At 54.9% G+C, this 25,774-nt stretch overlaps 9 non-coding genes across 9 annotated transcripts; all 9 read right to left on the reverse strand.

The window, feature by feature from the left end:
* Nucleotides 1-2,439: 2,439 nt before the first annotated feature.
* On the reverse strand, nucleotides 2,440-2,532 carry LOC132361184 (small nucleolar RNA SNORD116). The gene has a single exon (XR_009501493.1). It is a non-coding gene; the product is annotated as a small nucleolar RNA SNORD116 (small nucleolar RNA).
* A 2,687-nt stretch (nucleotides 2,533-5,219) lies between these two features.
* LOC132361730 (small nucleolar RNA SNORD116) lies at nucleotides 5,220-5,312 on the reverse strand. Its single transcript, XR_009502000.1, has one exon. It is a non-coding gene; the product is annotated as a small nucleolar RNA SNORD116 (small nucleolar RNA).
* A 2,668-nt stretch (nucleotides 5,313-7,980) lies between these two features.
* Nucleotides 7,981-8,073, reverse strand: LOC132361138 (small nucleolar RNA SNORD116). Its single transcript, XR_009501449.1, has one exon. It is a non-coding gene; the product is annotated as a small nucleolar RNA SNORD116 (small nucleolar RNA).
* Nucleotides 8,074-10,760: 2,687 nt separating this feature from the next.
* LOC132361731 (small nucleolar RNA SNORD116) lies at nucleotides 10,761-10,853 on the reverse strand. Its single transcript, XR_009502001.1, has one exon. It is a non-coding gene; the product is annotated as a small nucleolar RNA SNORD116 (small nucleolar RNA).
* Nucleotides 10,854-13,521: 2,668 nt separating this feature from the next.
* Nucleotides 13,522-13,614, reverse strand: LOC132361140 (small nucleolar RNA SNORD116). Its single transcript, XR_009501451.1, has one exon. It is a non-coding gene; the product is annotated as a small nucleolar RNA SNORD116 (small nucleolar RNA).
* A 2,687-nt stretch (nucleotides 13,615-16,301) lies between these two features.
* LOC132361724 (small nucleolar RNA SNORD116) lies at nucleotides 16,302-16,394 on the reverse strand. Its single transcript, XR_009501994.1, has one exon. It is a non-coding gene; the product is annotated as a small nucleolar RNA SNORD116 (small nucleolar RNA).
* A 2,668-nt stretch (nucleotides 16,395-19,062) lies between these two features.
* Nucleotides 19,063-19,155, reverse strand: LOC132361141 (small nucleolar RNA SNORD116). Its single transcript, XR_009501452.1, has one exon. It is a non-coding gene; the product is annotated as a small nucleolar RNA SNORD116 (small nucleolar RNA).
* Nucleotides 19,156-21,842: 2,687 nt separating this feature from the next.
* LOC132361733 (small nucleolar RNA SNORD116) lies at nucleotides 21,843-21,935 on the reverse strand. Its single transcript, XR_009502002.1, has one exon. It is a non-coding gene; the product is annotated as a small nucleolar RNA SNORD116 (small nucleolar RNA).
* A 2,668-nt stretch (nucleotides 21,936-24,603) lies between these two features.
* LOC132361142 (small nucleolar RNA SNORD116) lies at nucleotides 24,604-24,696 on the reverse strand. Its single transcript, XR_009501453.1, has one exon. It is a non-coding gene; the product is annotated as a small nucleolar RNA SNORD116 (small nucleolar RNA).
* Nucleotides 24,697-25,774: the final 1,078 nt, after the last annotated feature.

Below are 25,774 nucleotides of genomic sequence, written 5' to 3' on the forward strand. Positions count from 1 at the left end.
GCTTGCTCGGCAACGTGCACCCGCCCCACTTTGTCCAGTTCTCCTTAGCACATCCAGTCATCAGACAACGCGAAGGTCTTCTTCTCTTTGCCGACAGCCAGCCTTACTCTGCAACTGCACCTGAGAAGTGGACAGAAGTCAGGCAGGTTTCTGAATTGCACAAGGGTCCTCAGAGAACATGATTTTTGGGAACATTTAACCTGGGCGTGAGCCTGGAACCTGCTTCCCAAGTACCACTATCCCTTACCGAAAACTGACTGTGTGTCTCACAGCACGACTGAAGGAAGTTACGCACGTACATTGCTCGGTGTGTGAGACGCTGTATATGTGTATTCACACGTGTGGGCGAGTGTGACTGTGACTGTGCACGAGGATGCGTTTGTGGATACCTATGTGTGCCGCTAAACACGCGTCTTGGTCTCTGGGTGTCCCTGTGGCCCTCTGCAGACGCCTCTAACAGTAAACGTCATAGTTTATACACAGCACCCTGGTTGGACCCCCAACTGAAAGGAGAAAGACCCCTGTCAGCTTCATGAGGCCGCATGCGAACTTTGAACCCCAGGCTGTCAAAATAGGCCACAGACTCCCGCTCTCCCACAGCCACGCCTTCTGACCAAAGCACAAAGACTGGACGAGACCTCCCTCCCGGCCGTGGGTGTCACACCTATGTGGACCTGGAGATCCTGCCACCTACCACCACATCTGATGTGCCCTTGAGATCACTCCCAGTGCTCCCGGAAGCAAGGTAACCTCCCATAGGCAGGCTGACACCGACCTGCAGTTGCCGACAGGCAAGATGCAGCCTGGCACTTCTCAAGGGGTTAACAGACTTCGGCCCAAGTGCCTCATCTCGCCAACTAGACCAAATCACTTTCCATGACCCCGTGGGAATGCCCTCAATGGGAAGTGTTGGGCTTCAGCAACCATGACACAGGTTGGAACCCCACAGCGGAAATTAGGCCACCTTCCTGGCCACGTATAGGCAAGCTTCCAACTGGTAGGCTTTGCGGCCCTGACCACTGAGGAAACGCTCAAACGCTACACAGCCTCGTCCTAAGTGCCCTCCTCCTGCCTGCAGGGCGACTCGACTCTACTTGAAGCCACAGACATCATGTGAACACGGAGACACTGAACAGCAGGGAAGACACACCGCAAGCCTGTCTGCTTTGATGATGCCCACCCCACCCCACGCATCCTGGCAATTCCTCCACTGCCACGGCGACACTACCGAGGCACTCACAGTGATCAAAGGCACTGTCCCCGAGGACCACAGACAGACGTTCAACGGAAAACCTTTGCCACACGAGGGGACCTGGAAACTTGAAAGGGCACAGTGGCTGTCCACGACAGTGCGCCTGGCGTCGCAACAGTGCCCCCACCTCTGTCCCCACAACGGACTGCTCCAGGTAAACCTCTGGCTGTTCGCAAGCCGAGTCATTCCCCCCCCGGGAGAAGCACTTTCGCTTTGCACATTCCCAAACAACGGAACGATTAGGCCAAAGGGAATGTTCGCATAACTAAACATCCTCCAAGGAGGCCAGCAGAGACGCGTCACCATGTCAATCCTCTTTACGTCTCGCAAGACACCCTTTGGGTGTCTTTCCCATGGCAATGGGATTCCAACTCTACACAGGTTACCTACCTCACCTCATCCACTTGAACTGCCAAAGCCATCCCGTCCATAGGCAGCTGATGCCAGCCCATCACGAACATGACACATCCTTGGGAAGCCGAGGCCAGCACCTGCAACCCAATTATGATAGCCTATTCCACGACATCACAAAGGACATGTCCTCATCTTCCCTTCCCTTCCTGTACGGGCCATCAGTGATCCACGCAGGTTTAAATTCAGCACTCATTCCTCTCCCCACTCCACGATGACCCACTTGGCATCAACACTGTGCCGGGATTTAAAGTAGAGAAGCAAACAAGGGCAGCAGCGAGGCCTAATCCATCGGCCCCTTTCCGCCGATGCCCAACCGAGCTCACCCCCGCCCATTGCTCCAGCCTCACTAGGCACTCAAGAAGCTCACCGTGAAAAACGCAAGAACAGGGAGGGCCACAGGCCTGGCCTGAGGTTCCAGGCACCAACCAGGGACGCTTGCTCATTTTGGCTTCCAGAATCAACCCCCAAAATGGCATGCACGAAGCGTGATCCTGGCCAAAACTCACCTCCCAACTGCAAGCTAACTGGGCCTAGACCAGCACACACTCTGACTCTTAAGACCAGCAGGAGAGCCTGCCCCCTCGCATTCCCTCAACAGCCATTCAGCAGGGACCCGGGATTCACAGATAACACAGCTTATGTGCAGACACGGTCAACCCTCAGACAGGAGCCCCTCCAATACTGGAGTCCTTGGTGGTGTTTGCATGCATGTCAGCGGAAGACGCTGGCCCTCATTCCTAACTGTCCTCTCCCCCTGAGAGAGGAAACGTGCTGAACCTCAGTTTCGATGACGAGACGGTAGAGTGTTCTCACTCATTTGGCTCAGATTTTCCAAGGAATGCATGCAAGGGTGCCATCATCATTCCAAGCACATGCTGGGACGCTGCAGAACACAACCGGGGTCTGCGCGGGACACTGTACAGGAGCCATGAGCCTGGGCTACCCCAAAAGCCTGGAGAATCCACAGCCCTCAGGCCACTCAGCAAGGGGAACAATCAATCCACTCTTGCAGCCATTGGGCCCGTCTGAGGAAAACCTAATATCTAACGGCACATCTTGGGGTGCTTGAATACCTACCATCCTGAGTTATCCACGACCACGCTCGGGGACATGGGCCCGCCTCACTTTTTCCAGTTCTTCTTAGCACCTCCAGTCATCAGAGCACACGAAGGTCTTCTTGTTTGTGCCGACGGCCAGCCTTTCCCAGCAACTGCACCTGAGAAGTGGACAGAAATCACCGAGGCTTCATAAGTGGACCGGTGTCCTCACAGGACATGATCCATAAAAACATTTACCTGGCCTTGAGCTCTGAAACTGCTTCCCAAGGACCTCTAACCCTTACCGAGAATTGACTGCATGTCTGATAGTACGACTGCAGGAAGTTAGGCACATATGTTGGCCGGTGTCTGAGAGGCTGTATGTGTGTGTTCACGCGTGTGCGCATGTGTGACTGTGACTACGCATGCGGACGTGCTTGTGGGTTTCTCTGTGTGCCGCTGCATACGCGTCTTGGTCTCTGTGTGTCCCTATGGCCCTGTGAAGAGGAGTTCAACAATAAAAGAAATAGTTTATACACAGCACCGTGGTTAGACCCCTAACTGAAAGGAGAATAAACCCTGTCAGCTTTAAGAGGCCGCAGGCACACTTTGACCCCCAGGGGCTGTTGAAATAGTCCACGGACTCCCGCTCTCCTACAGCCACGCCTTCTGACCAAAACACAAAGCCTCGACGACACCTGCCTCCGGGCCTTGGCTGTGACATCGACATGCACCTCGAGACTCTGTCAGCTACCAGTATATCTGATAGGCATTTGGGGTCACTCGCAGCACTTCCGGAAGCAAGGGAACTCCCATGGTCGGGCCGACACCGACCGGCAGCTGTCTGCTGCCAAGATGCAGTCTGAAAACACTCAAGGGGCTAACGAACGTGGGCCCACGTGCCACTTCTCGCCAACTAGGCCTAATCACTTTCCATTGACCCGTGGGAATGCCCACCACAGGAAGTGGTGGGCTTCAGCCACCATGACCCATGTCGGATCCCCACGGGGGAAACTAGTCCACATTCCCAGCCACGTCTCAGGCAGCTCCCATCTTGAATGTTCGCGGCCCTGACCCCTAAGGAAACGCTCAAACCCTTGAAAGCCTCGTCCTACATGCCCTCCTCCAGCCCACAGGGCGACACGACCCTACTGGAAACCACAAACATCTTCAGAACACGGGAACACTGAACACCAGGGAAGACAGACCGCAAGCCTGTCTCCTTCGTGGATGCTGATCCCACACCATGCATCCTGGAAATTCTCCACTGCCACAGTGACACTACCGAGTAACTCACAGTGATCAAAGGCATGGTCCCCGAGGACCACAGACAGACTTTCAAAGGAAGACTTCTGCCATGCGAGGGAACTTGGAAGCCTGAAAGGGAACAGTGGCTGGCCACGGCAGCACAGCAGGCATGGCAATGGGGCCCCCATCTCTGCCCCACCAATGGACTGCTCCAGATAAACCTCTGGCTGTTCGAAAGGCCTGCGTGCTACACCGGCCGGTCACGTCATTCCCCCACGGGAGAAACACTTTCGCTTTACACATTGCCAAACAAGGGAACAAAGCGGCCAAAGGGGATGTTCGCATAACTCAACTACCTGCAAGGAGGCCGGCACAGATGCCTCACCATGTCGATCTTCTCTACTTCCCGCAAGACACCCTTTGGGTGTCATTCCTCGTGCAACGGGATCGCAACTCTACACAGCTTACCTACCTCAACTCACCCACTTGAACTGACAAAGCCATCCACTCCATAGGCAGCTTATGCCAGCCCATCACGAACAAGACACATTCGTGGGAAGCCGAGGCCAGCGCCTGCAACCCAATGATGACAACCCATCCCACGACATCACACAGGACCTTTCCTCATGATACCTTACCTTTCTCTCCAGGTCAGCAGCCACCACCCAGGCTGAAATGCTTCACTCGATCCACACCCCACTCCACGAAGATCCACTTAGCGCCAACAGTGTGCCGGCAACTTCAGCAGAGGAGCTGACAGGGGCAGCACTGAGGCCTAAACCATCAGCCCCCTTCCGCCATCGCCCAACTCCAGCCCACGCCCGCCCACTGCTCCAGCCACACGGGGCAGTCAAGAACCTCACTGCACGAAACACAACAGAGAGGGCCACAGGCCTGGCCTGAGGCTCCAGGCTCCAACCAGGGAAGCTTGCTCATGTTGGCTTCCATAATCAACCTCGGAAGCGGCATGCACAAAGTGTGATCCTGTCCAAAAATCACCTCTCCAAGCTGCAAGCTTACTGGGTGTATACCAGAGCACATTCCGACCCTGAAGACTAGCAGGAAAGCCTGCCCTCTTGCATTCCCTCAACGGCCTTTTAGCAGGGACCGGGGATTCATAGATGACCCAGCTTATGGGCAGACATGGTCGACCCTCAGACAGGAGCCCCTCCAATGCTGGAGCCCTTAGTGGGGTTTGCATGCCTGTCAGCAGGGGACGTTGGCCCTCACTCCTAACTGTCCCATACTCCCGAGACAGGAAACGTGCTGGACCTCAGTTTCGATGAGGAGACGGTAGAGCGTTCTCACTCATTTTGTTCAGATTTTCCAAGGAATGCATACAAAGGTGTCATCATCGATCCAAGCACATGCTGGGAGGCTGCAGAACACAAAAGGGAAGGCCGTGGGTCTCTGCAGAGGAGCCATGACCTGGAAGTACTCCAACTGCCTGGGGAATCCACAGTCCTCACGCCACTCAGCAAGACCAACAATCAATCCACTCTTGCAACCATTGGGCCCATCTGTGGAAATCCTAATATCCAATGCCACATCTTAGTATGGGTGAATGCCTACCGTCCTGAGATATCCACAGCCTTGCTCGGCAACGTGCACCCGCCCCACTTTGTCCAGTTCTCCTTAGCACATCCAGTCATCAGACAACGCGAAGGTCTTCTTCTCTTTGCCGACAGCCAGCCTTACTCTGCAATTGCACCTGAGAAGTGGACAGAAGTCAGGCAGGTTTCTGAATTGCACAAGGGTCCTCAGAGAACATGATTTTTGGGAACACTTAACCTGGGCGTGAGCCTGGAACCTGCTTCCCAAGTACCACTATCCCTTACCGAAAACTGACTGTGTGTCTCACAGCACGACTGAAGGAAGTTACGCACGTACATTGCTCGGTGTGTGAGACGCTGTATATGTGTATTCACACGTGTGGGCGAGTGTGACTGTGACTGTGCACGAGGATGCGTTTGTGGATACCTGTGTGTGCCGCTAAACATGCGTCTTGGTCTCTGGGTGTCCCTGTGGCCCTCTGCAGACGCTTCTAACAGTAAACATTATAGTTTATACACAGCACCCTGGTTGGACCCCCAACTGAATGGAGAAAGACCCCTGTCAGCTTCATGAGGCCGCATGCGAACTTTGAACCCCAGGCTGTCAAAATAGGCCACAGACTCCCGCTCTCCCACAGCCACGCCTTCTGACCAAAGCACAAAGACTGGACGAGACCTCCCTCCCAGCCGTGGGTGTCACACCTATGTGGACCTGGAGATCCTGCCACCTACCACCACATCTGATGTGCCCTTGGGGTCACTCCCAGTGCTCCCGGAAGCAAGTAACCTCCATGGGCAGGCTGACACGGACCTGCAGTTGCCGACAGGCAAGATGCAGCCTGGCACTTCTCAAGGGGTTAACGGACTTCGGCCCAAGTGCCTCATCTCGCCAACTAGACCAAATCACTTTCCATGACCCCGTGGGAATGCCCTCAATGGGAAGTGTTGGGCTTCAGCAACCATGACACAGGTTGGAACCCCACAGCGGAAATTAGGCCACCTTCCCGGACACGTATAGGCAAGCTTCCAACTGGTAGGCTTTGCGGCCCTGACCACTGAGGAAACGCTCAAATGCTACACAGCCTCGTCCTAAGTGCCCTCCTCCTGCCTGCAGGGCGACTCGACTCTACTTGAAGCCACAGACATCATGTGAACACGGAGACACTGAACAGCAGGGAAGACACACCACAAGCCTGTCTGCTTTGATGATGCCCACCCCACCCCACGCATCCTGGCAATTCCTCCACTGCCACGGCGACACTACCGAGGCACTCACAGTGATCAAAGGCACTGTCCCCGAGGACCACAGACAGACGTTCAACGGAAAACCTTTGCCACACGAGGGGACCTGGAAACTTGAAAGGGCACAGTGGCTGTCCACGACAGTGTGCCTGGCGTCGCAACAGTGCCCCCACCTCTGTCCCCCCAACGGACTGCTCCAGGTAAACCTCTGGCTGTTCGCAAGCCGAGTCATGCCCCCCCGGGAGAAGCACTTTCGCTTTGCACATTCCCAAACAAGGGAACAAAGCGGCCAAAGGGGATGTTCGCATAACTAAACATCCTCCAAGGAGGCCAGCAGAGACGCGTCACCATGTCAATCTTCTTTACGTCTCGCAAGACACCCTTTGGGTGTCTTTCCTCTGGCAATGGGATTCCAACTCTACACAGGTTACCTACCTCACCTCATCCACTTGAACTGCCAAAGCCATCCCGTCCATAGGCAGCTGATGCCAGCCCATCACGAACATGACACATCCTTGGGAAGCCGAGGCCAGCACCTGCAACCCAATTATGATAGCCTATTCCACGACATCACAAAGGACATGTCCTCATCTTCCCTTCCCTTCCTGTACGGGCCATCAGTGATCCACGCAGGTTTAAATTCAGCACTCATTCCTCTCCCCACTCCACGATGACCCACTTGGCATCAACACTGTGCCGGGAGTTAAAGTAGAGAAGCAAACAAGGGCAGCAGCGAGGCCTAATCCATCAGCCCCTTTCCGCCGATGCCCAACCGAGCTCACCCCCGCCCATTGCTCCAGCCTCACTAGGCACTCAAGAAGCTCACCGTGAAAAACGCAAGAACAGGGAGGGCCACAGGCCTGGCCTGAGGTTCCAGGCACCAACCAGGGACGCTTGCTCATTTTGGCTTCCAGAATCAACCCCCAAAATGGCATGCACGAAGCGTGATCCTGGCCAAAACTCACCTCCCAACTGCAAGCTAACTGGGCCAAGACCAGCACACACTCTGACTCTTAAGACCAGCAGGAGAGCCTGCCCCCTCGCATTCCCTCAACAGCCATTCAGCAGGGACCCGGGATTCACAGATAACACAGCTTATGTGCAGACACGGTCAACCCTCAGACAGGAGCCCCTCCAATACTGGAGTCCTTGGTGGTGTTTGCATGCATGTTGGCGGGGGAAGCTGGCCCTCATTCCTAACTGTCCTCTCCCCCTGAGAGAGGAAACGCGTGCTGAACCTCAGTTTCGATGACGAGACGGTAGAGTGTTCTCACTCATTTGGCTCAGATTTTCCAAGGAATGCATGCAAGGGTGTCATCATCAATCCAAGCACATGCTGGGACGCTGCAGAACACAACTGGGGTCTGCGCGGGACACTGTACAGGAGCCATGAGCCTGGGCTACCCCAAAAGCCTGGAGAATCCACAGCCCTCAGGCCACTCAGCAAGGGGAACAATCAATCCACTCTTGCAGCCATTGGGCCCGTCTGAGGAAAACCTAATATCTAACGGCACATCTTGGGGTGCTTGAATACCTACCATCCTGAGTTATCCACGACCACGCTTGGGGACATGGGCCCGCCTCACTTTTTCCAGTTCTTCTTAGCACCTCCAGTCATCAGAGCACACGAAGGTCTTCTTGTTTGTGCCGACGGCCAGCCTTTCCCAGCAACTGCACCTGAGAAGTGGACAGAAATCACCAAGGCTTCATAAGTGGACCGGTGTCCTCACAGGACATGATCCATAAAAACATTTACCTGGCCTTGAGCTCTGAAACTGCTTCCCAAGGACCTCTAACCCTTACCGAGAATTGACTGCATGTCTGATAGTACGACTGCAGGAAGTTAGGCACATATGTTGGCCGGTGTCTGAGAGGCTGTATGTGTGTGTTCACGCGTGTGCGCATGTGTCACTGTGACTACGCATGCGGACGTGCTTGTGGGTTTCTCTGTGTGCCGCTGCATGTGCGTCTTGGTCTCTGTGTGTCCCTATGGCCCTGTGAAGAGGAGTCCAACAATAAAAGAAATAGTTTATACACAGCACCCTGGTTAGACCCCTAACTAAAAGGAGAAAAAACCCTGTCAGCTTTAAGAGGCCGCAGGCACACTTTGACCCCCAGGGGCTGTTGAAATAGTCCACGGACTCCCGCTCTCCTACAGCCACGCCTTCTGACCAAAATACAAAGCCTCGACGACAGCTGCCTCCGGGCCTTGGCTGTGACATCTACATGCACCTCGAGACTCTGTCAGCTACCAGTATATCTGATGGGCATTTGGGGTCACTCGCAGCACTTCCGGAAGCAAGGGAACTCCCATGGTTGGGCCGACACCGACCGGCAGCTGTCTGCTGCCAAGATGCAGTCTGAAAACACTCAAGGGGCTAACGAACGTGGGCCCACGTGCCACTTCTCGCCAACTAGGCCTAATCACTTTCCATTGACCCGTGGGAATGCCCACCACAGGAAGTGGTGGGCTTCAGCCACCATGACCCATGTCGGATGTCCACGGCGGAAACTAGTCCACATTCGCAGCCACGTCTCACGCAGCTCCCATCTTGAATGTTCGCGGCCCTGACCCCTAAGGAAACGCTCAAACCCTTGAAAGCCTCGTCCTACATGCCCTCCTCCAGCCCACAGGGCGACACGACCCTACTGGAAACCACAAACATCTTCAGAACACGGGAACACTGAACACCAGGGAAGACAGACCGCAAGCCTGTCTCCTTCGTGGATGCTGATCCCACACCATGCATCCTGGAAATTCTCCACTGCCACAGTGACACTACCGAGTAACTCACAGTGATCAAAGGCATGGTCCCCGAGGACCACAGACAGACTTTCAAAGGAAGACTTCTGCCATGCGAGGGAACTTGGAAGCCTGAAAGGGAACAGTGGCTGGCCACGGCAGCACAGCAGGCATGGCAATGGGGCCCCCATCTCTGCCCCACCAATGGACTGCTCCAGATAAACCTCTGGCTGTTCGAAAGGCCTGCGTGCTACACCGGCCGGTCACGTCATTCCCCCACGGGAGAAACACTTTCGCTTTACACATTGCCAAACAAGGGAACAAAGCGGCCAAAGGGGATGTTCGCATAACTCAACTACCTGCAAGGAGGCCGGCACAGATGCCTCACCATGTCGATCTTCTCTACTTCCCGCAAGACACCCTTTGGGTGTCATTCCTCGGGCAACGGGATCGCAACTCTACACAGCTTACCTACCTCAACTCACCCACTTGAACTGACAAAGCCATCCACTCCATAGGCAGCTTATGCCAGCCCATCACGAACAAGACACATTCGTGGGAAGCCGAGGCCAGCGCCTGCAACCCAATGATGACAACCCATCCCACGACATCACACAGGACCTTTCCTCATGATACCTTACCTTTCTCTCCAGGTCAGCAGCCACCACCCAGGCTGAAATGCTTCACTCGATCCACACCCCACTCCACGAAGATCCACTTAGCGCCAACAGTGTGCCGGCAACTTCAGCAGAGGAGCTGACAGGGGCAGCACTGAGGCCTAAACCATCAGCCCCCTTCCGCCATCGCCCAACTCCAGCCCACGCCCGCCCACTGTTCCAGCCACACGGGGCAGTCAAGAACCTCACTGCACGAAACACAACAGAGAGGGCCACAGGCCTGGCCTGAGGCTCCAGGCTCCAACCAGGGAAGCTTGCTCATGTTGGCTTCCATAATCAACCTCGGAAGCGGCATGCACAAAGTGTGATCCTGTCCAAAAATCACCTCTCCAAGCTGCAAGCTTACTGGGTGTATACCAGAGCACATTCCGACCCTGAAGACTAGCAGGAAAGCCTGCCCTCTTGCATTCCCTCAACGGCCTTTTAGCAGGGACCGGGGATTCATAGATGACCCAGCTTATGGGCAGACATGGTCGACCCTCAGACAGGAGCCCCTCCAATGCTGGAGCCCTTAGTGGGGTTTGCATGCCTGTCAGCAGGGGACGTTGGCCCTCACTCCTAACTGTCCCATACTCCCGAGACAGGAAACGTGCTGGACCTCAGTTTCGATGAGGAGACGGTAGAGCGTTCTCACTCATTTTGTTCAGATTTTCCAAGGAATGCATACAAAGGTGTCATCATCGATCCAAGCACATGCTGGGAGGCTGCAGAACACAAAAGGGAAGGCCGTGGGTCTCTGCAGAGGAGCCATGACCTGGAAGTACTCCAACTGCCTGGGGAATCCACAGTCCTCACGCCACTCAGCAAGACCAACAATCAATCCACTCTTGCAACCATTGGGCCCATCTGTGGAAATCCTAATATCCAATGCCACATCTTAGTATCGGTGAATGCCTACCATCCTGAGATATCCACAGCCTTGCTCGGCAACGTGCACCCGCCCCACTTTGTCCAGTTCTCCTTAGCACATCCAGTCATCAGACAACGCGAAGGTCTTCTTCTCTTTGCCGACAGCCAGCCTTACTCTGCAATTGCACCTGAGAAGTGGACAGAAGTCAGGCAGGTTTCTGAATTGCACAAGGGTCCTCAGAGAACATGATTTTTGTGAACACTTAACCTGGGCGTGAGCCTGGAACCTGCTTCCCAAGTACCACTATCCCTTACCGAAAACTGACTGTGTGTCTCACAGCACGACTGAAGGAAGTTACGCACGTACATTGCTCGGTGTGTGAGACGCTGTATATGTGTATTCACACGTGTGGGCGAGTGTGACTGTGACTGTGCACGAGGATGCGTTTGTGGATACCTGTGTGTGCCACTAAACACGCGTCTTGGTCTCTGGGTGTCCCTGTGGCCCTCTGCAGACGCTTCTAACAGTAAACATCATAGTTTATACACAGCACCCTGGTTGGACCCCCAACTGAATGGAGAAAGACCCCTGTCAGCTTCATGAGGCCGCATGCGAACTTTGAACCCCAGGCTGTCAAAATAGGCCACAGACTCCCGCTCTCCCACAGCCACGCCTTCTGACCAAAGCACAAAGACTGGACGAGACCTCCCTCCCAGCCGTGGGTGTCACACCTATGTGGACCTGGAGATCCTGCCACCTACCACCACATCTGATGTGCCCTTGGGGTCACTCCCAGTGCTCCCGGAAGCAAGTAACCTCCATGGGCAGGCTGACACGGACCTGCAGTTGCCGACAGGCAAGATGCAGCCTGGCACTTCTCAAGGGGTTAACGGACTTCGGCCCAAGTGCCTCATCTCGCCAACTAGACCAAATCACTTTCCATGACCCCGTGGGAATGCCCTCAATGGGAAGTGTTGGGCTTCAGCAACCATGACACAGGTTGGAACCCCACAGCGGAAATTAGGCCACCTTCCCGGACACGTATAGGCAAGCTTCCAACTGGTAGGCTTTGCGGCCCTGACCACTGAGGAAACGCTCAAACGCTACACAGCCTCGTCCTAAGTGCCCTCCTCCTGCCTGCAGGGCGACTCGACTCTACTTGAAGCCACAGACATCATGTGAACACGGAGACACTGAACAGCAGGGAAGACACACCGCAAGCCTGTCTGCTTTGATGATGCCCACCCCACCCCACGCATCCTGGCAATTCCTCCACTGCCACGGCGACACTACCGAGGCACTCACAGTGATCAAAGGCACTGTCCCCGAGGACCACAGACAGACGTTCAACGGAAAACCTTTGCCACACGAGGGGACCTGGAAACTTGAAAGGGCACAGTGGCTGTCCACGACAGTGTGCCTGGCGTCGCAACAGTGCCCCCACCTCTGTCCCCCCAACGGACTGCTCCAGGTAAACCTCTGGCTGTTCGCAAGCCGAGTCATGCCCCCCCGGGAGAAGCACTTTCGCTTTGCACATTCCCAAACAAGGGAACAAAGCGGCCAAAGGGGATGTTCGCATAACTAAACATCCTCCAAGGAGGCCAGCAGAGACGCGTCACCATGTCAATCTTCTTTACGTCTCGCAAGACACCCTTTGGGTGTCTTTCCTCTGGCAATGGGATTCCAACTCTACACAGGTTACCTACCTCACCTCATCCACTTGAACTGCCAAAGCCATCCCGTCCATAGGCAGCTGATGCCAGCCCATCACGAACATGACACATCCTTGGGAAGCCGAGGCCAGCACCTGCAACCCAATTATGATAGCCTATTCCACGACATCACAAAGGACATGTCCTCATCTTCCCTTCCCTTCCTGTACGGGCCATCAGTGATCCACGCAGGTTTAAATTCAGCACTCATTCCTCTCCCCACTCCACGATGACCCACTTGGCATCAACACTGTGCCGGGAGTTAAAGTAGAGAAGCAAACAAGGGCAGCAGCGAGGCCTAATCCATCAGCCCCTTTCCGCCGATGCCCAACCGAGCTCACCCCCGCCCATTGCTCCAGCCTCACTAGGCACTCAAGAAGCTCACCGTGAAAAACGCAAGAACAGGGAGGGCCACAGGCCTGGCCTGAGGTTCCAGGCACCAACCAGGGACGCTTGCTCATTTTGGCTTCCAGAATCAACCCCCAAAATGGCATGCACGAAGCGTGATCCTGGCCAAAACTCACCTCCCAACTGCAAGCTAACTGGGCCAAGACCAGCACACACTCTGACTCTTAAGACCAGCAGGAGAGCCTGCCCCCTCGCATTCCCTCAACAGCCATTCAGCAGGGACCCGGGATTCACAGATAACACAGCTTATGTGCAGACACGGTCAACCCTCAGACAGGAGCCCCTCCAATACTGGAGTCCTTGGTGGTGTTTGCATGCATGTTGGCGGGGGAAGCTGGCCCTCATTCCTAACTGTCCTCTCCCCCTGAGAGAGGAAACGCGTGCTGAACCTCAGTTTCGATGACGAGACGGTAGAGTGTTCTCACTCATTTGGCTCAGATTTTCCAAGGAATGCATGCAAGGGTGTCATCATCAATCCAAGCACATGCTGGGACGCTGCAGAACACAACTGGGGTCTGCGCGGGACACTGTACAGGAGCCATGAGCCTGGGCTACCCCAAAAGCCTGGAGAATCCACAGCCCTCAGGCCACTCAGCAAGGGGAACAATCAATCCACTCTTGCAGCCATTGGGCCCGTCTGAGGAAAACCTAATATCTAACGGCACATCTTGGGGTGCTTGAATACCTACCATCCTGAGTTATCCACGACCACGCTTGGGGACATGGGCCCGCCTCACTTTTTCCAGTTCTTCTTAGCACCTCCAGTCATCAGAGCACACGAAGGTCTTCTTGTTTGTGCCGACGGCCAGCCTTTCCCAGCAACTGCACCTGAGAAGTGGACAGAAATCACCAAGGCTTCATAAGTGGACCGGTGTCCTCACAGGACATGATCCATAAAAACATTTACCTGGCCTTGAGCTCTGAAACTGCTTCCCAAGGACCTCTAACCCTTACCGAGAATTGACTGCATGTCTGATAGTACGACTGCAGGAAGTTAGGCACATATGTTGGCCGGTGTCTGAGAGGCTGTATGTGTGTGTTCACGCGTGTGCGCATGTGTCACTGTGACTACGCATGCGGACGTGCTTGTGGGTTTCTCTGTGTGCCGCTGCATGTGCGTCTTGGTCTCTGTGTGTCCCTATGGCCCTGTGAAGAGGAGTCCAACAATAAAAGAAATAGTTTATACACAGCACCCTGGTTAGACCCCTAACTAAAAGGAGAAAAAACCCTGTCAGCTTTAAGAGGCCGCAGGCACACTTTGACCCCCAGGGGCTGTTGAAATAGTCCACGGACTCCCGCTCTCCTACAGCCACGCCTTCTGACCAAAATACAAAGCCTCGACGACAGCTGCCTCCGGGCCTTGGCTGTGACATCTACATGCACCTCGAGACTCTGTCAGCTACCAGTATATCTGATGGGCATTTGGGGTCACTCGCAGCACTTCCGGAAGCAAGGGAACTCCCATGGTTGGGCCGACACCGACCGGCAGCTGTCTGCTGCCAAGATGCAGTCTGAAAACACTCAAGGGGCTAACGAACGTGGGCCCACGTGCCACTTCTCGCCAACTAGGCCTAATCACTTTCCATTGACCCGTGGGAATGCCCACCACAGGAAGTGGTGGGCTTCAGCCACCATGACCCATGTCGGATGTCCACGGCGGAAACTAGTCCACATTCGCAGCCACGTCTCACGCAGCTCCCATCTTGAATGTTCGCGGCCCTGACCCCTAAGGAAACGCTCAAACCCTTGAAAGCCTCGTCCTACATGCCCTCCTCCAGCCCACAGGGCGACACGACCCTACTGGAAACCACAAACATCTTCAGAACACGGGAACACTGAACACCAGGGAAGACAGACCGCAAGCCTGTCTCCTTCGTGGATGCTGATCCCACACCATGCATCCTGGAAATTCTCCACTGCCACAGTGACACTACCGAGTAACTCACAGTGATCAAAGGCATGGTCCCCGAGGACCACAGACAGACTTTCAAAGGAAGACTTCTGCCATGCGAGGGAACTTGGAAGCCTGAAAGGGAACAGTGGCTGGCCACGGCAGCACAGCAGGCATGGCAATGGGGCCCCCATCTCTGCCCCACCAATGGACTGCTCCAGATAAACCTCTGGCTGTTCGAAAGGCCTGCGTGCTACACCGGCCGGTCACGTCATTCCCCCACGGGAGAAACACTTTCGCTTTACACATTGCCAAACAAGGGAACAAAGCGGCCAAAGGGGATGTTCGCATAACTCAACTACCTGCAAGGAGGCCGGCACAGATGCCTCACCATGTCGATCTTCTCTACTTCCCGCAAGACACCCTTTGGGTGTCATTCCTCGGGCAACGGGATCGCAACTCTACACAGCTTACCTACCTCAACTCACCCACTTGAACTGACAAAGCCATCCACTCCATAGGCAGCTTATGCCAGCCGATCACGAACAAGACACATTCGTGGGAAGCCGAGGCCAGCGCCTGCAACCCAATGATGACAACCCATCCCACGACATCACACAGGACCTTTCCTCATGATACCTTACCTTTCTCTCCAGGTCAGCAGCCACCACCCAGGCTGAAATGCTTCACTCGATCCACACCCCACTCCACGAAGATCCACTTAGCGCCAACAGTGTGCCGGCAACTTCAGCAGAGGAGCTGACAGGGGCAGCACTGAGGCCTAAACCATCAGCCCCCTTCCGCCATCGCCCAACTCCAGCCCACGCCCGCCCACTGCTCCAGCCACACGGGGCAGTCAAGAACCTCACTGCACGAAACACAACAGAGAGGGCCACAGGCCTGGCCTGAGGCTCCAGGCTCCAACCAGGGAAGCTTGCTCATGTTGGCTTCCATAATCAACCTCGGAAGCGGCATGCACAAAGTGTGATCCTGTCCAAAAATCACCTCTCCAAGCTGCAAGCTTACTGGGTGTATACCAGAGCACATTCCGACCCTGAAGACTAGCAGGAAAGCCTGCCCTCTTGCATTCCCTCAACGGCCTTTTAGCAGGGACCGGGGATTCATAGATGACCCAGCTTATGGGCAGACATGGTCGACCCTCAGACAGGAGCCCCTCCAATGCTGGAGCCCTTAGTGGGGTTTGCATGCCTGTCAGCAGGGGACGTTGGCCCTCACTCCTAACTGTCCCATACTCCCGAGACAGGAAACGTGCTGGACCTCAGTTTCGATGAGGAGACGGTAGAGCGTTCTCACTCATTTTGTTCAGATTTTCCAAGGAATGCATACAAGGGTGTCATCATCGATCCAAGCACATGCTGGGAGGCTGCAGAACACAAAAGGGAAGGCCGTGGGTCTCTGCAGAGGAGCCATGACCTGGAAGTACTCCAACTGCCTGGGGAATCCACAGTCCTCACGCCACTCAGCAAGACCAACAATCAATCCACTCTTGCAACCATTGGGCCCATCTGTGGAAATCCTAATATCCAATGCCACATCTTAGTATGGGTGAATGCCTACCGTCCTGAGATATCCACAGCCTTGCTCGGCAACGTGCACCCGCCCCACTTTGTCCAGTTCTCCTTAGCACATCCAGTCATCAGACAACGCGAAGGTCTTCTTCTCTTTGCCGACAGCCAGCCTTACTCTGCAATTGCACCTGAGAAGTGGACAGAAGTCAGGCAGGTTTCTGAATTGCACAAGGGTCCTCAGAGAACATGATTTTTGGGAACACTTAACCTGGGCGTGAGCCTGGAACCTGCTTCCCAAGTACCACTATCCCTTACCGAAAACTGACTGTGTGTCTCACAGCACGACTGAAGGAAGTTACGCACGTACATTGCTCGGTGTGTGAGACGCTGTATATGTGTATTCACACGTGTGGGCGAGTGTGACTGTGACTGTGCACGAGGATGCGTTTGTGGATACCTGTGTGTGCCGCTAAACATGCGTCTTGGTCTCTGGGTGTCCCTGTGGCCCTCTGCAGACGCTTCTAACAGTAAACATTATAGTTTATACACAGCACCCTGGTTGGACCCCCAACTGAATGGAGAAAGACCCCTGTCAGCTTCATGAGGCCGCATGCGAACTTTGAACCCCAGGCTGTCAAAATAGGCCACAGACTCCCGCTCTCCCACAGCCACGCCTTCTGACCAAAGCACAAAGACTGGACGAGACCTCCCTCCCAGCCGTGGGTGTCACACCTATGTGGACCTGGAGATCCTGCCACCTACCACCACATCTGATGTGCCCTTGGGGTCACTCCCAGTGCTCCCGGAAGCAAGTAACCTCCATGGGCAGGCTGACACGGACCTGCAGTTGCCGACAGGCAAGATGCAGCCTGGCACTTCTCAAGGGGTTAACGGACTTCGGCCCAAGTGCCTCATCTCGCCAACTAGACCAAATCACTTTCCATGACCCCGTGGGAATGCCCTCAATGGGAAGTGTTGGGCTTCAGCAACCATGACACAGGTTGGAACCCCACAGCGGAAATTAGGCCACCTTCCCGGACACGTATAGGCAAGCTTCCAACTGGTAGGCTTTGCGGCCCTGACCACTGAGGAAACGCTCAAATGCTACACAGCCTCGTCCTAAGTGCCCTCCTCCTGCCTGCAGGGCGACTCGACTCTACTTGAAGCCACAGACATCATGTGAACACGGAGACACTGAACAGCAGGGAAGACACACCGCAAGCCTGTCTGCTTTGATGATGCCCACCCCACCCCACGCATCCTGGCAATTCCTCCACTGCCACGGCGACACTACCGAGGCACTCACAGTGATCAAAGGCACTGTCCCCGAGGACCACAGACAGACGTTCAACGGAAAACCTTTGCCACACGAGGGGACCTGGAAACTTGAAAGGGCACAGTGGCTGTCCACGACAGTGTGCCTGGCGTCGCAACAGTGCCCCCACCTCTGTCCCCCCAACGGACTGCTCCAGGTAAACCTCTGGCTGTTCGCAAGCCGAGTCATGCCCCCCCGGGAGAAGCACTTTCGCTTTGCACATTCCCAAACAAGGGAACAAAGCGGCCAAAGGGGATGTTCGCATAACTAAACATCCTCCAAGGAGGCCAGCAGAGACGCGTCACCATGTCAATCTTCTTTACGTCTCGCAAGACACCCTTTGGGTGTCTTTCCTCTGGCAATGGGATTCCAACTCTACACAGGTTACCTACCTCACCTCATCCACTTGAACTGCCAAAGCCATCCCGTCCATAGGCAGCTGATGCCAGCCCATCACGAACATGACACATCCTTGGGAAGCCGAGGCCAGCACCTGCAACCCAATTATGATAGCCTATTCCACGACATCACAAAGGACATGTCCTCATCTTCCCTTCCCTTCCTGTACGGGCCATCAGTGATCCACGCAGGTTTAAATTCAGCACTCATTCCTCTCCCCACTCCACGATGACCCACTTGGCATCAACACTGTGCCGGGAGTTAAAGTAGAGAAGCAAACAAGGGCAGCAGCGAGGCCTAATCCATCAGCCCCTTTCCGCCGATGCCCAACCGAGCTCACCCCCGCCCATTGCTCCAGCCTCACTAGGCACTCAAGAAGCTCACCGTGAAAAACGCAAGAACAGGGAGGGCCACAGGCCTGGCCTGAGGTTCCAGGCACCAACCAGGGACGCTTGCTCATTTTGGCTTCCAGAATCAACCCCCAAAATGGCATGCACGAAGCGTGATCCTGGCCAAAACTCACCTCCCAACTGCAAGCTAACTGGGCCAAGACCAGCACACACTCTGACTCTTAAGACCAGCAGGAGAGCCTGCCCCCTCGCATTCCCTCAACAGCCATTCAGCAGGGACCCGGGATTCACAGATAACACAGCTTATGTGCAGACACGGTCAACCCTCAGACAGGAGCCCCTCCAATACTGGAGTCCTTGGTGGTGTTTGCATGCATGTTGGCGGGGGAAGCTGGCCCTCATTCCTAACTGTCCTCTCCCCCTGAGAGAGGAAACGCGTGCTGAACCTCAGTTTCGATGACGAGACGGTAGAGTGTTCTCACTCATTTGGCTCAGATTTTCCAAGGAATGCATGCAAGGGTGTCATCATCAATCCAAGCACATGCTGGGACGCTGCAGAACACAACTGGGGTCTGCGCGGGACACTGTACAGGAGCCATGAGCCTGGGCTACCCCAAAAGCCTGGAGAATCCACAGCCCTCAGGCCACTCAGCAAGGGGAACAATCAATCCACTCTTGCAGCCATTGGGCCCGTCTGAGGAAAACCTAATATCTAACGGCACATCTTGGGGTGCTTGAATACCTACCATCCTGAGTTATCCACGACCACGCTTGGGGACATGGGCCCGCCTCACTTTTTCCAGTTCTTCTTAGCACCTCCAGTCATCAGAGCACACGAAGGTCTTCTTGTTTGTGCCGACGGCCAGCCTTTCCCAGCAACTGCACCTGAGAAGTGGACAGAAATCACCAAGGCTTCATAAGTGGACCGGTGTCCTCACAGGACATGATCCATAAAAACATTTACCTGGCCTTGAGCTCTGAAACTGCTTCCCAAGGACCTCTAACCCTTACCGAGAATTGACTGCATGTCTGATAGTACGACTGCAGGAAGTTAGGCACATATGTTGGCCGGTGTCTGAGAGGCTGTATGTGTGTGTTCACGCGTGTGCGCATGTGTCACTGTGACTACGCATGCGGACGTGCTTGTGGGTTTCTCTGTGTGCCGCTGCATGTGCGTCTTGGTCTCTGTGTGTCCCTATGGCCCTGTGAAGAGGAGTCCAACAATAAAAGAAATAGTTTATACACAGCACCCTGGTTAGACCCCTAACTAAAAGGAGAAAAAACCCTGTCAGCTTTAAGAGGCCGCAGGCACACTTTGACCCCCAGGGGCTGTTGAAATAGTCCACGGACTCCCGCTCTCCTACAGCCACGCCTTCTGACCAAAATACAAAGCCTCGACGACAGCTGCCTCCGGGCCTTGGCTGTGACATCTACATGCACCTCGAGACTCTGTCAGCTACCAGTATATCTGATGGGCATTTGGGGTCACTCGCAGCACTTCCGGAAGCAAGGGAACTCCCATGGTTGGGCCGACACCGACCGGCAGCTGTCTGCTGCCAAGATGCAGTCTGAAAACACTCAAGGGGCTAACGAACGTGGGCCCACGTGCCACTTCTCGCCAACTAGGCCTAATCACTTTCCATTGACCCGTGGGAATGCCCACCACAGGAAGTGGTGGGCTTCAGCCACCATGACCCATGTCGGATGTCCACGGCGGAAACTAGTCCACATTCGCAGCCACGTCTCACGCAGCTCCCATCTTGAATGTTCGCGGCCCTGACCCCTAAGGAAACGCTCAAACCCTTGAAAGCCTCGTCCTACATGCCCTCCTCCAGCCCACAGGGCGACACGACCCTACTGGAAACCACAAACATCTTCAGAACACGGGAACACTGAACACCAGGGAAGACAGACCGCAAGCCTGTCTCCTTCGTGGATGCTGATCCCACACCATGCATCCTGGAAATTCTCCACTGCCACAGTGACACTACCGAGTAACTCACAGTGATCAAAGGCATGGTCCCCGAGGACCACAGACAGACTTTCAAAGGAAGACTTCTGCCATGCGAGGGAACTTGGAAGCCTGAAAGGGAACAGTGGCTGGCCACGGCAGCACAGCAGGCATGGCAATGGGGCCCCCATCTCTGCCCCACCAATGGACTGCTCCAGATAAACCTCTGGCTGTTCGAAAGGCCTGCGTGCTACACCGGCCGGTCACGTCATTCCCCCACGGGAGAAACACTTTCGCTTTACACATTGCCAAACAAGGGAACAAAGCGGCCAAAGGGGATGTTCGCATAACTCAACTACCTGCAAGGAGGCCGGCACAGATGCCTCACCATGTCGATCTTCTCTACTTCCCGCAAGACACCCTTTGGGTGTCATTCCTCGGGCAACGGGATCGCAACTCTACACAGCTTACCTACCTCAACTCACCCACTTGAACTGACAAAGCCATCCACTCCATAGGCAGCTTATGCCAGCCCATCACGAACAAGACACATTCGTGGGAAGCCGAGGCCAGCGCCTGCAACCCAATGATGACAACCCATCCCACGACATCACACAGGACCTTTCCTCATGATACCTTACCTTTCTCTCCAGGTCAGCAGCCACCACCCAGGCTGAAATGCTTCACTCGATCCACACCCCACTCCACGAAGATCCACTTAGCGCCAACAGTGTGCCGGCAACTTCAGCAGAGGAGCTGACAGGGGCAGCACTGAGGCCTAAACCATCAGCCCCCTTCCGCCATCGCCCAACTCCAGCCCACGCCCGCCCACTGTTCCAGCCACACGGGGCAGTCAAGAACCTCACTGCACGAAACACAACAGAGAGGGCCACAGGCCTGGCCTGAGGCTCCAGGCTCCAACCAGGGAAGCTTGCTCATGTTGGCTTCCATAATCAACCTCGGAAGCGGCATGCACAAAGTGTGATCCTGTCCAAAAATCACCTCTCCAAGCTGCAAGCTTACTGGGTGTATACCAGAGCACATTCCGACCCTGAAGACTAGCAGGAAAGCCTGCCCTCTTGCATTCCCTCAACGGCCTTTTAGCAGGGACCGGGGATTCATAGATGACCCAGCTTATGGGCAGACATGGTCGACCCTCAGACAGGAGCCCCTCCAATGCTGGAGCCCTTAGTGGGGTTTGCATGCCTGTCAGCAGGGGACGTTGGCCCTCACTCCTAACTGTCCCATACTCCCGAGACAGGAAACGTGCTGGACCTCAGTTTCGATGAGGAGACGGTAGAGCGTTCTCACTCATTTTGTTCAGATTTTCCAAGGAATGCATACAAAGGTGTCATCATCGATCCAAGCACATGCTGGGAGGCTGCAGAACACAAAAGGGAAGGCCGTGGGTCTCTGCAGAGGAGCCATGACCTGGAAGTACTCCAACTGCCTGGGGAATCCACAGTCCTCACGCCACTCAGCAAGACCAACAATCAATCCACTCTTGCAACCATTGGGCCCATCTGTGGAAATCCTAATATCCAATGCCACATCTTAGTATCGGTGAATGCCTACCATCCTGAGATATCCACAGCCTTGCTCGGCAACGTGCACCCGCCCCACTTTGTCCAGTTCTCCTTAGCACATCCAGTCATCAGACAACGCGAAGGTCTTCTTCTCTTTGCCGACAGCCAGCCTTACTCTGCAATTGCACCTGAGAAGTGGACAGAAGTCAGGCAGGTTTCTGAATTGCACAAGGGTCCTCAGAGAACATGATTTTTGTGAACACTTAACCTGGGCGTGAGCCTGGAACCTGCTTCCCAAGTACCACTATCCCTTACCGAAAACTGACTGTGTGTCTCACAGCACGACTGAAGGAAGTTACGCACGTACATTGCTCGGTGTGTGAGACGCTGTATATGTGTATTCACACGTGTGGGCGAGTGTGACTGTGACTGTGCACGAGGATGCGTTTGTGGATACCTGTGTGTGCCACTAAACACGCGTCTTGGTCTCTGGGTGTCCCTGTGGCCCTCTGCAGACGCTTCTAACAGTAAACATCATAGTTTATACACAGCACCCTGGTTGGACCCCCAACTGAATGGAGAAAGACCCCTGTCAGCTTCATGAGGCCGCATGCGAACTTTGAACCCCAGGCTGTCAAAATAGGCCACAGACTCCCGCTCTCCCACAGCCACGCCTTCTGACCAAAGCACAAAGACTGGACGAGACCTCCCTCCCAGCCGTGGGTGTCACACCTATGTGGACCTGGAGATCCTGCCACCTACCACCACATCTGATGTGCCCTTGGGGTCACTCCCAGTGCTCCCGGAAGCAAGTAACCTCCATGGGCAGGCTGACACGGACCTGCAGTTGCCGACAGGCAAGATGCAGCCTGGCACTTCTCAAGGGGTTAACGGACTTCGGCCCAAGTGCCTCATCTCGCCAACTAGACCAAATCACTTTCCATGACCCCGTGGGAATGCCCTCAATGGGAAGTGTTGGGCTTCAGCAACCATGACACAGGTTGGAACCCCACAGCGGAAATTAGGCCACCTTCCCGGACACGTATAGGCAAGCTTCCAACTGGTAGGCTTTGCGGCCCTGACCACTGAGGAAACGCTCAAACGCTACACAGCCTCGTCCTAAGTGCCCTCCTCCTGCCTGCAGGGCGACTCGACTCTACTTGAAGCCACAGACATCATGTGAACACGGAGACACTGAACAGCAGGGAAGACACACCGCAAGCCTGTCTGCTTTGATGATGCCCACCCCACCCCACGCATCCTGGCAATTCCTCCACTGCCACGGCGACACTACCGAGGCACTCACAGTGATCAAAGGCACTGTCCCCGAGGACCACAGACAGACGTTCAACGGAAAACCTTTGCCACACGAGGGGACCTGGAAACTTGAAAGGGCACAGTGGCTGTCCACGACAGTGTGCCTGGCGTCGCAACAGTGCCCCCACCTCTGTCCCCCCAACGGACTGCTCCAGGTAAACCTCTGGCTGTTCGCAAGCCGAGTCATGCCCCCCCGGGAGAAGCACTTTCGCTTTGCACATTCCCAAACAAGGGAACAAAGCGGCCAAAGGGGATGTTCGCATAACTAAACATCCTCCAAGGAGGCCAGCAGAGACGCGTCACCATGTCAATCTTCTTTACGTCTCGCAAGACACCCTTTGGGTGTCTTTCCTCTGGCAATGGGATTCCAACTCTACACAGGTTACCTACCTCACCTCATCCACTTGAACTGCCAAAGCCATCCCGTCCATAGGCAGCTGATGCCAGCCCATCACGAACATGACACATCCTTGGGAAGCCGAGGCCAGCACCTGCAACCCAATTATGATAGCCTATTCCACGACATCACAAAGGACATGTCCTCATCTTCCCTTCCCTTCCTGTACGGGCCATCAGTGATCCACGCAGGTTTAAATTCAGCACTCATTCCTCTCCCCACTCCACGATGACCCACTTGGCATCAACACTGTGCCGGGAGTTAAAGTAGAGAAGCAAACAAGGGCAGCAGCGAGGCCTAATCCATCAGCCCCTTTCCGCCGATGCCCAACCGAGCTCACCCCCGCCCATTGCTCCAGCCTCACTAGGCACTCAAGAAGCTCACCGTGAAAAACGCAAGAACAGGGAGGGCCACAGGCCTGGCCTGAGGTTCCAGGCACCAACCAGGGACGCTTGCTCATTTTGGCTTCCAGAATCAACCCCCAAAATGGCATGCACGAAGCGTGATCCTGGCCAAAACTCACCTCCCAACTGCAAGCTAACTGGGCCAAGACCAGCACACACTCTGACTCTTAAGACCAGCAGGAGAGCCTGCCCCCTCGCATTCCCTCAACAGCCATTCAGCAGGGACCCGGGATTCACAGATAACACAGCTTATGTGCAGACACGGTCAACCCTCAGACAGGAGCCCCTCCAATACTGGAGTCCTTGGTGGTGTTTGCATGCATGTTGGCGGGGGAAGCTGGCCCTCATTCCTAACTGTCCTCTCCCCCTGAGAGAGGAAACGCGTGCTGAACCTCAGTTTCGATGACGAGACGGTAGAGTGTTCTCACTCATTTGGCTCAGATTTTCCAAGGAATGCATGCAAGGGTGTCATCATCAATCCAAGCACATGCTGGGACGCTGCAGAACACAACTGGGGTCTGCGCGGGACACTGTACAGGAGCCATGAGCCTGGGCTACCCCAAAAGCCTGGAGAATCCACAGCCCTCAGGCCACTCAGCAAGGGGAACAATCAATCCACTCTTGCAGCCATTGGGCCCGTCTGAGGAAAACCTAATATCTAACGGCACATCTTGGGGTGCTTGAATACCTACCATCCTGAGTTATCCACGACCACGCTTGGGGACATGGGCCCGCCTCACTTTTTCCAGTTCTTCTTAGCACCTCCAGTCATCAGAGCACACGAAGGTCTTCTTGTTTGTGCCGACGGCCAGCCTTTCCCAGCAACTGCACCTGAGAAGTGGACAGAAATCACCAAGGCTTCATAAGTGGACCGGTGTCCTCACAGGACATGATCCATAAAAACATTTACCTGGCCTTGAGCTCTGAAACTGCTTCCCAAGGACCTCTAACCCTTACCGAGAATTGACTGCATGTCTGATAGTACGACTGCAGGAAGTTAGGCACATATGTTGGCCGGTGTCTGAGAGGCTGTATGTGTGTGTTCACGCGTGTGCGCATGTGTCACTGTGACTACGCATGCGGACGTGCTTGTGGGTTTCTCTGTGTGCCGCTGCATGTGCGTCTTGGTCTCTGTGTGTCCCTATGGCCCTGTGAAGAGGAGTCCAACAATAAAAGAAATAGTTTATACACAGCACCCTGGTTAGACCCCTAACTAAAAGGAGAAAAAACCCTGTCAGCTTTAAGAGGCCGCAGGCACACTTTGACCCCCAGGGGCTGTTGAAATAGTCCACGGACTCCCGCTCTCCTACAGCCACGCCTTCTGACCAAAATACAAAGCCTCGACGACAGCTGCCTCCGGGCCTTGGCTGTGACATCTACATGCACCTCGAGACTCTGTCAGCTACCAGTATATCTGATGGGCATTTGGGGTCACTCGCAGCACTTCCGGAAGCAAGGGAACTCCCATGGTTGGGCCGACACCGACCGGCAGCTGTCTGCTGCCAAGATGCAGTCTGAAAACACTCAAGGGGCTAACGAACGTGGGCCCACGTGCCACT

This window comes from Balaenoptera ricei, chromosome 2 (genome assembly GCF_028023285.1).
Source record: "Balaenoptera ricei isolate mBalRic1 chromosome 2, mBalRic1.hap2, whole genome shotgun sequence".
NCBI lineage: Eukaryota > Metazoa > Chordata > Mammalia > Artiodactyla > Balaenopteridae > Balaenoptera > Balaenoptera ricei.